Genomic DNA, 10,900 nt, shown 5'->3' with positions numbered 1-10,900 from the left:
TGTTCCCAGTCTACCATCACTACTCACTTTTGTTTTCCTGGTCTGTCCAGGCTTCTACCCCATAATCAATCATATCTACCTATGTCTCTTTTTTTCTCAGTGCGGCTTTGACATAAGGTGCATACTAATATAGCGTAAGCAGGAACACTCAATAAAACTGAATAAAAAAAAAATTAAGTGACAGTGAGATACGAAGAAGGCAAATTCACCAGTGTTTGTGTGTCAGCTTTTATCCCTCCAGATCAGAGAATTTCCAATTCTATTGACACCACTCACATCTACAGTTATTATTTCCAGTTTCAGATAAAAAAGTAACAGCATCAGATCTGTGGCTGGGGTTAGTGTTGTATCATGATCGTGACCGAGAGAATAAAAGTAAAAAAAAAAACGCTAACTTTTACAAGTACTATAAATTTACACCGCCTGTTATAGATGCAAATCAAATGTATATTTTTATTGTATAATATTAACAATAAGAGCAGCTCACTACTCAAAATGGTAAATTTGCGGGGGAGCTGGTTTCAAACTCACGATCTCTGGATTATAACTCAGCAGTTCTTACTAATAAACCATAGAAGCTGTCATATTGTACTTGTACCTTTTGTGAAAGTGTTTTGTCATTCATTACTAAAACATGAAAAACGTTTCTGTTTTAACGATGTGTTTACATAGATTGTTGTAGACATGGAACACACATGAAATTATTTTCCCTATACAACTCTAGGTAGCTCACTCCCATATAATCAAGGCATGAACTGGGAAAACTTCTTGTCCGTTCTGCGGCAGCAGGGGGAATGGTATAGCAGGCTGCTTGCTGCTTGGGCTTATCGACACATTTATAAGACAAAAGACACTGACAGAGAGGTGCGAAGGGATTTAAAGTGGGCCAGGTTTACAAGTTTTTTCATAGGCTGGTAATTCTAGTGTTAAGGAAGTGGCCCTTTACTGTACATCAAGGTAAACTTGTAGAATAATGTTGGTACAGCAGTCTTAGAGTTAATCAACATCTTCCCATGATTCATTGAATAAAAATGGTACTATATTCTGAAAGCTCAATTTGATAGTTCAATAAGCTTGGAGAAAGTAAAATGCAGGCAAAGGCTCATTGTCCACATTGAATAATGACTCAAGATTTGTAGATTACAGGAAAATTCTGTGAATGATAATTCAACAGGCCACACTCTTAATTATTAATAATTTCTCCATTTCTGTTCTGTGCTTTACTTGAAAGTATTTGACTATATGTTTAGATTAAACAAATAAATAAATGTTACAGCTTTTTTGCCAAAATTCTGAGTGACATCAAATTCTGTTCAGTTTCAGTGAAATGGATTAATTTGTGAAAGCTGGTACTTTGTTATATCTGACACTTGCTGCTTTGTGGTTTTAGTACCCTGCTGTTGTTGCCTTTTCTGCATCTTTTTCCCACAAAAAAAAATAATTTTTTCAGCAATGTAACACTGTCTCACTTATCAAATATGCAGTATCATTATAACTCAGTTTTAGGACTGACACAATCAACATTTACTCTGCATGAAGTAATTCTTCCCAGCCAGATACCCAGATTCCTTTTTTATTGAGTTAAGAGATGTCTGCATCTCCTCATTATACAAACCATTCCTCTTTGTAAATTTCATCAGATGTGCAGACTCATTGCAATTCAGGAGTGTAAGACAATTAGGAAAATTAAAATGGTAAAGCTTTTGACCAAACACAGTGGTGTGTACTTTTGCACTGTTCGGCATGCTATACTATAGTGTAATATATATAAGTATTTGCTGCTTCACCATACTATAACTGTAATGTATTGCAGATCTTTGTAATGTATATTTGTCTGTCCTTCTCAGCATGTCTCCTGCAACCCTCAACAGGATAGTCCGAGTAAAGGCAGTGACATCCCTAAAGGAGAGAAAATGGATGACACTCACCCTCCATTCCGCCCCCGTAATCCTGCATGGCTAAGTTTGACTTAGGAAACTGAAGGCAGCTGGAATCAGAGCTGGGTTGGAAAAGCAGCCAAAATGCAGCAAAGTGGGAACGTTGAACACAAAAACCTGGAAAAAACATTTTGGTACATTAAAAATGTTGTTATAAATCCAAAATTATATGGTAGTTTGAGAGTTATGCTTGTTTCTTCTTGCGTCTCACATACACACATAATTGGCCACGTGTCACAACTGTTGCTTTCCTACTGCATAGTGTCATGGCCCGCGCTGCTGCGCAGTGTGCAATTTTGAGTCCGGCCAGCTTTTATTTCAGCATCATGATTATTTCTGTAAACATGTGAACCTGAATGTGACACTTCTAGCTTGTGATTTGATAAATATGTCTGTTGTAAAACCTATATTGTGTTGTGTTAAATAAATATAATTTTTTTAGTGTAGACTATTTGAAATTACTCTGATTTTTGAATGTTCTGAATCAGCATTATCAAAAAGCCTACTCTCTAAAAGTATCAACAAAATGCAAAGCAAGAAATTAAATGAGGACCACTATTAGAATCTTTATCTGTTGGAAATCCATGCTACTTGTCAATAACAAGGTGTGAAGGAATTGTATTACCATGAAGAGTATAAAATAATACAGTGCATCCGGAAAGTATTCACAGCGCATCACTTTTTCCACATTTTGTTATGTTGCAGCCTTATTCCAAAATGGATTAAATTCATTTTTTTCCTCAGAATTCTGCCCACAACACCCCATAATGACAACGTGAAAAAAGTTTACTTGAGGTTTTTGCAAACTTATTAAAAATAAAAAAACTGAGAAATCACATGTACATAAGTATTCACAGCCTTTGCTCAATACTTTGTCGATGCACCTTTGGCAGCAATTACAGCCTCAAGTCTTTTTGAATATGATGCCACAAGCTTGGCACACCTATTCTTGGTCAGTTTTGCCAATTCCTCTTTGCAGCACCTCTCAAGCTCCATCAGGTTGGATGGGAAGCGTTGGTGCACAGCCATTTTACGATCTCCCCAGTGATGTTCAATCAGATTCAAGTCTGGGCTCTGGCTGGGCCACTCAAGGACATTCACAGAGTTGTCCTGAAGCTTCTCCTTTGATATCTTGGCTGTGTGCTTAGGGTCGTTGTCCTGCTGAAAGATGAACCGTCGCCCCAGTCTGAGGTCAAGAGTGCTCTGCAGCAGGTTTTCATCCAGGATGTCTCTGTACATTGCTGCAGTCATCTTTCCCTTTATCCTGACTAGTCTCCCAGTTCCTGCCGCTGAAAAACATCCCCACAGCATGATGCTGCCACCACCATGCTTCACTGTAGGGATGGTGCCAGGTTTCCTCCAAACGTGACACCTGGCATTCACAAGAGAATTTTCTTTCTCATGGTCTGAGAGTCCTTCAGGTGCCTTTTGGCAAACTCCAAGCGGGCTGCCATGTGCCTTTTACTAAGGAGTGGCTTCCGTCTGGCCACTCTACCATTCAGGCCTGATTGGTGGATTGTTGCAGAGATGGTTGTCCTTCTGGAAGGTTCTCCTCTCTCCACAGAGGACCATCAGGATCTTGGTCACCTCCCTGCCTAAGGCCCTTCTCCCCCGATCGCTCAGTTTAGATGGCCAGCCAGCTCTAGGAAGAGTCCTGGTGGTTTCGAACTTCTTCCACTTATGGATGATGGAGGCCACTGTGCTCATTGGGACCTTCAAAGTCGCAGAAAATTTTCTGTAACCTTCCGCAGATTTGTGCCTCAAGACAATCCTGTCTCGGAGGTCTACAGACAATTCCTTTCACTTCATGCTTGGTTTGTGCTCTGACATGAACTGTCAACTGTGGGACCTTATATAGACAGGTGTGTGCCTTTCCAAATCATGTCCAATCAACTGAATTTACCACAGGTGGACTCCAATTAAGCTGCAGAAACATCTCAAGGATGATCAGCACTGTAGGTACTGTAGATGTCAACTATTACAGAGGATGTCTCAACTGCTAGGGACCTGCAGAAGCATGGTTGTAACCTTCTTCATTTCTAAGAAAGTAAGTAAGAAAGGTTTCCATTATTTTATGTATGCTAACACAAGCTGTCTGTCTATAGAAATGAGGAAGACTGAAGTTCAGACATTATCAAAATGGAGTTACAGGGTGCAACATGTGTCAGCCTGGCATGTGATGCCTCCAGGATGAAAAGTGTGCTTTGTAAGAATTCTTTGAAATGCTTCTTTTCCTCATTTACTGTATAACTCTTTCCCGTTAATATTATTTAAACCACAACTGTGATTACACCTTCAGGTTCAGGTATTCAACCAATATATTCTATGAAAGTCTCAAAGTTACTCAGTTACTTGACCACTGCTACAGTTATATTTCAGCCCCCGCTGAGCTAGTCCTTAATACCCTCATCGTTGTTTATCATTTTCTACCACTGTCGTTCTTCTCATTTTTCTGCAGTAACACTCAGAACCTATTATTTTTGCAGACATGGTTTTTCACTTAGTCATTTACTGACAGCTTTCTGAGATAAAATTAGTTTACCTACATTGTAGTCCATTACAGTCTCAGCTCCAAAAATTCTGTTCTGTAACTCAGTTTAGCTCACTCCTCCATCTGTATATAAATAAACTAAGAGACCAGACTGTATAATTGTTCATATTGTACACATATTCAAAGCCCCCAGCATTCCATTTCTCAAGTTAATGGTGTAAATATTAGATTGTCCAGCCCAGGACTATTTTTGATTTATCCTCATATACTCTCCTGTGTGTGATGGTCATTTATAATTTTTGTACTCTCCTTAGATTTTTTTTTCTCAAATATTTATGATATAAGAATCTAATAGTTCACTCTTATCTATTTACTTGAGTTATTATCGTTTTGCCTCCAGTTTAAGAACATATGTGCAAAGCAGTATTTCAAATTGCCTAACTACCACTTTTCATCTCCATCTTAGCCTTTAATCTTTTCCTCTACTTTAGTTTGTTCCATTTACTTCCTGACCCTTTCTCACTTTTACACTTTAACTGCTTACTCCCCTTCATGTTCACACCTTTTTTTATTGTGTAAGGTCCTATGGTGACCCTGTGTTCACCTTTTATACTCTTTATTATGTACACCTTAATAAAATGTCTAAAATCCAATACACTTACCACTCTGTGATCAGGTACTTTAGCATTTCCTCCAACCTTCCCTTCTACATCTGTAACCTTAGGCAATTAAACAGAGTAAAGAAACATACAGAAATTAAGGTACACAGTTAATCATTATTTATTGATAAAATGGCCAAAAACATTAAGGAAGGAGAATACCATGTCGATATTTGAAAACCATACTCTTACAGCCTGAATAGCCCTACATCTTGTGTCCATAGGTAGTTCTCAGCTTATCTTCAGTCTAGCTTGCTTTACTAGCTCATGGCCTTTGAATGGAGTGTTTAAATAGGCCACATGCCTATCTCAGTATGGCTTGCAAGATAGAGATGTCTTCACCATGGTCTTCTGTTCATGACCAGAGAGAGAGAGGTAAAGGCAAGTTGAGCAACTTTATAAAATAGTTACCACAAAACATAAACCAGTGGAGCATTGTGGTACAGCATGGCCTCTAATTCAAAACCAAACATAAACAGACATATTTTAGACCAATAGAATTCATTTTCCTGTCACCTTCCTGGGTCATTTACCAATGAAAGTGCTCAGGTACAACTCATCCTCCATGTGCTTTGCTTAGTCAGTTTATGGCCTTCTTATGGTAGATGACTTACATGCTCATGTAAGTCCAAACACAGTCACCTTCGTCAAGCTGATCTGATACATGCTTCCTCACCTTCACCATACATTTCACATCCTGAGTCCTAAAGACTAGGGGGGGGTTGGTTAGATAAACATCAAAGCACCACTGTTCTCATCAATGAACTAAAACATGCCCCCTGAAACACTTATATGGTAGTAATCACTTTTTCCACACACCTGAATTATTGTGTTTTTACTTGCCTTTTTATTTTCAGTATGGTGTCAACCTTCACTGTTTTGTTTTTCTTTTGCATGCCAACGCTCTTCTTTTCTGATACCAGTAAAGTATACAAGGAAAGGTACATTCAGTCTCTCTTTTATTTGTCAGACCAGACTTAATATAATTTTCAAATAAAATGCAAATTTCTGATAAAGTAATATTGATGTATTACAATTCAATCTCATACCTATGTTGTCCAGACATCAGTTCATCCATTTTCCAAAGTCAGTTTTTTCGGTACATGGTTATGGGTGGAAGAACCCAACCCAACAGCATTGGGCCTTTCAAGAGTTTAGACTGTAATATTAGAGCAGATCTTATCAATTCAAAGAAAAAAAAATAACCCATTCTTGGTGTTCCTGCCAGGTAATTGCAACTTATCATAGAAGTAAAGACTGCCAGAATAGGCATTCATCCTCTGTCATGTACAGTAGCACCAGACAGAAATCCTGAAGTGAGTTGTGCAAGGCAATGATCTTCATGTTTATTCTTTCCTTTACAGCATGCTGATAATCTCGGTGCTAGGAGAAAAGAATACTAGGAGGTTTAAAAGAGGCCAGAATAAATTGTGAATCCAGGGTTAACAGACAGAATTGTATGCACTGTCCAACATTTCACATAGGTATAGTAGAAAAATGTGTATGGCATCTGTATAAAGATCAGAAGAACATGAAGCAAGAAAGCCCTTCTTTATTCAAAGAATTGTGCGACTCTGGAACAAAATACCAAGACATGTTGTTAAAGCAGAAAACTTGACAAACCCTAAGAAGAATCTTTTAAATGCACTATGGGTTTCTTAGATTGTAAAGCATTAAACGTTTCTGCTATTACAGACATTTTTTAGGGAATCATACCTTCTTTGCCTTTCTTCATCAATCAAACTGACAAGTCACCATCTGGAAATCTTAGTGAAAATACAAACATGAGCTTCCCAAATTTCAGCATTAACTGTTATAGCAGAGAGCTGTCGATTTCATAATCACACAAAGATTCTTGGCAGTCTAATCTACAATCTCCAAAGATGGCAATTTTTTAAAAATTCTTTTTCATTGGCATTATGTTGTAAGGCTTATGATGTTTTTATATTTCAAGAACCCTTTTCCAATGTCAAATGTGTCCTTTCTGCCAAAACAGTAATGTGCCAAACCAGTAACTACATATTTCATTATAATTTCTAGCTCCTTATAGTACAAACACTTAAATTATTAATATGTGGTTTGTTTCTTTACATTTTTAAGTGAATAAAACCCAATAAAGATTTCAACTTTAATAACAAGTTCAGTATAACTTTCCAAAAATAAATTTAAAAAATTATAATAAACTAATTATTCTTGTAAAGGAATATAACAGGATGGATCCAGCATAGTCCTTAGCTGAATATAAGAATCCACAGTGGTGATGAGGCATCATTAATAAAATGTGGTGACAAATGCTTGGAGAAAAAATTCAGAAAGCTAGCTATATATATATATATATATATATACAGTGCTGTATAAATATCATTTAAGTAATGGTATATGGGCTTTTCATGAATTGTCACTTTGCCAGTGAAAAGGCATCTTTTTGCAAAAATACCTAAAAATGAGAAAAGAAAATGTGTCTAAACAAAGCAGATAAGTTGAGGAGAAATGCTATACACAAACAGATTGAAAACACAAAACCATGCAAATAAAAGAATACTTTTATAATGCAATTTCTAGCACAATTTATAATCTATCACAAAAAGCAGAACTTGGTCATATGTCTGTATCCACTGTTGCAGGTGGAAATTAAGATGAACATATCTTAATTTGGACACCTCTAGCTCTAGACAGAAGGTATCTACAAGCTCTTTAAAAGCATAACAAAACTACAACTAATAACATTTTAATGACTAATTAGATCTTTGTTCATTATTGTGTCCACTAATAATAATAATAATTATATATTTAAGTTACTTTTATTAACTTTTCTCCACAGCTACTATCTGTGATGGTCAGAGCAAACCACAAGATGTAAGCATTTGTTGCTGCACAATGTACATTTGTCACTGCACTGTTGCTCCACATGCATTTGTAGGTATGCCGTTGAAGGAACCTATTGTAATAAATTGTAGCCATCAAGTAATACACCTTTGGCTCCTGCGTGAAGCTGACAGAAAACACATGAGAAATTGAAAGAAGACCAGCAGATCTCTCCTAGTCTCATATGTCTCAGTACATTCTTGATTGGAATGAAGGTAGTATTGGAGCCACCAAACGTATCTAGTCCTTAATCTTTATTAACAAATTGTAGATCTTGTATATACTCATTACTTTCAAGCAGGGTGTTCTTATACTGTGCTGAAAGAGAGAGAGAGAGAGAGAGAGAGAGGTTAGGAACAAGCACTCATAGCGCAATGCCACACCCACCATAACTCACACCACCTGGACTGGGACCCAAGTCCAGCGGGTGACACCTCAGCACCATACTGGAACAGTGTGAAGTTTTTTATTTTGGCTGGAGTGCCAATCCCCCCCCAACCCCCAAGTTTTCCCTGAAAGTTGGACGACCTACTTGCAGGGCTAAATTCAGATTAACATCATACCCTGGACGAAGTGAGGTTAAGGGCCTTGCTCAATGGCCCAATAGAGTAGAGTCACTTCTGCCATTTAAGGGATTCGATCTTGCAACCTTCAAACTGCCAGCGCAAATCCCTAGGCTCCACCATTTTGCCCTGCTGAAAGCCCATGAAATAAAAACTGGTTTGGGTTCAAAATAAACACACCAACATATGACAGCATTGTAATACAATACTCACTCCTATATTTCAGATTCTTACAAAACAGATATGATTAAAAAAACAGAAGATAAAGCCCAAATGCTAAATCTCATAAATAAATAAACAATATCACTATTGCATTTCAAGTTATTTGTACCATATTCATCAATTATCTTTTTACTTTATATAAAAAATCATCAAAAAACTTTCACTCTATATCCTTCACCCATATAAACCCTAATATCCCAGTTTGAGACAATGAAACAGTTGATTTGGCCATGATTCCTTTAGGCAGCAGTTAAATATCCAGGTAGAAGGTAAACTAATAACCAAGTTCATACTTTCACCATATGTCAATATATCAAAAATGAAAAGATTGTTAAAAGAATCTCAATGTCAATTGTATGTAGGACATACATGGTTCAGATGAGCTCTTCAGATCTCCAAACCTATCACAGAACCTGGTAAGAATAGGCCTTCCTCTTATATTCCCAGGACTGTACCTCTGCAGGAAGTGCTCAAACTCTCTTTTGTTCAATTCAAGACCAACATCATCTCTTCTGGATCTCTTTGAGTGCACCTCCAATTCTAATACAGACAGGTCCCTTTATCAAGGATCAACTGTAAGAGGAAGCAGCACACTGTAGCTTTACAGGCATATTACATTAGGAATCATTACAACACCATTACTCTATGTAATTCAACTAACAGTCCATTATGTACAGAGTTAGTTAAACCCATATACAAATACATATACAAAAAGGTGACCTACTTTAGAGTGGAAATAGAAAGTATTCAGACACCCTTCAATTTCTGCACACTTAATCGTGTTGCAGATTTAATTTTAAGTGGATAAATTTTGCCCATCAATCTACATTCAACAACCTATAAGGATATATTGAAAATATGTTTTCAGAAATTTTTGCAAGTTTATTAAAATCAAAAATTGAAGTCTCTCATTTGTAGAAGTATTTACACCCTTTCCTGTGGCACTCCAAATTGGGCTGTGCTTTTGTCCAGAACTTCATTGGAGCCCACTTGTGGTAAACTGAACTTGATTGGTCATTGTTTAGAAAAGCACACACTTGTTTACATAAGGTCCAAAACTTCACACTGCATGTCAGGGCAAAAACCAATCCATGAAGTCCAAGGAACTCTCTCTAGACCTCTGCAATAAAATTATTGTGAGGCATAGATCAGGTAAAAGTTATAGAACTATTTCTAAAACTTTGAAAGTTTCCAGTGGCCTCAATAATTGTGAAATGGAAGAAGTTTGGAACCACCAGGAGCCTCATTTGTATTCTAGTATGAACATATGTATATTCCAAAAAGCAGGGAGATGCTTAAACCAAAAAAAATCTGATACATTTGTATACATTTTACCCTTTATAAATCACAACAATCTTGTAAATATGCATATGTGAATGTGCCTCATACTCCTGGTTGCCACCCTGAAACAATCATGTATGGACCCATGCTAACTGACTTCATACATACTGTATGTAATGAACAGATTAACCTCTAAGGCAGGGGTCCTCAATCACGGTCCTGGAGGGCCACAGTGGCTGCAGGTTTTTGCTCCAACCCAATTGCTTAATTAGAAGCACTTATTGCTCAAGTAACTCTTCTGCTTCACTTTAGTTGTATCGCATGTTAAGCTTTTGAACCCTTATTGCTTATTTTAGTCTTAAACAGCTGTATTCTTGGTTTTTAATTGCTCCTAATTAGCAATAGCATGCAAATGACAAAAGAGACCAGCATTTCTCCATTTAGCTTGTTACCATTTACACCTCTGTGTGTATTTATCATGCATTATTGGGTTTAATTAAATACTTGGAAGGTAAGTGAAGAGAAAAAAGTGAAGGACTGAGAATTACTCATCCATTTTAGCCTTCAAATTATTTGGATGATATCCATAGAAAGGGGAAGAAAATCTAGGATATGAGAATTAGCTGACAAGCACTAATAAGCTATGACATTCAAATGTTGGCAAGAATTGCTTTCTAATGAAGCAACCGGGTTAGAACAAAAATTTGCAGCCACTGCGGCCCTCCAGGACTGTGATTGAGGACCCCTGTTCTAAGGTGAGACAATGGTGACAAGAGTTGGGAGATAAAAACTTTGTAGTCTCTGAAGGAGAAGAACCTTTGGTGGCCTAAACACAGGTAACACCTTCAAAAATGTTAAATGACAACATATTACTGCTGCTGT

The sequence above is a fragment of the Erpetoichthys calabaricus genome, chromosome 1 (assembly GCF_900747795.2).
Source record: "Erpetoichthys calabaricus chromosome 1, fErpCal1.3, whole genome shotgun sequence".
NCBI classification, from domain to species: Eukaryota; Metazoa; Chordata; class Cladistia; order Polypteriformes; family Polypteridae; genus Erpetoichthys; species Erpetoichthys calabaricus.
Note: the sequence above shows the minus strand (reverse complement) of the source record.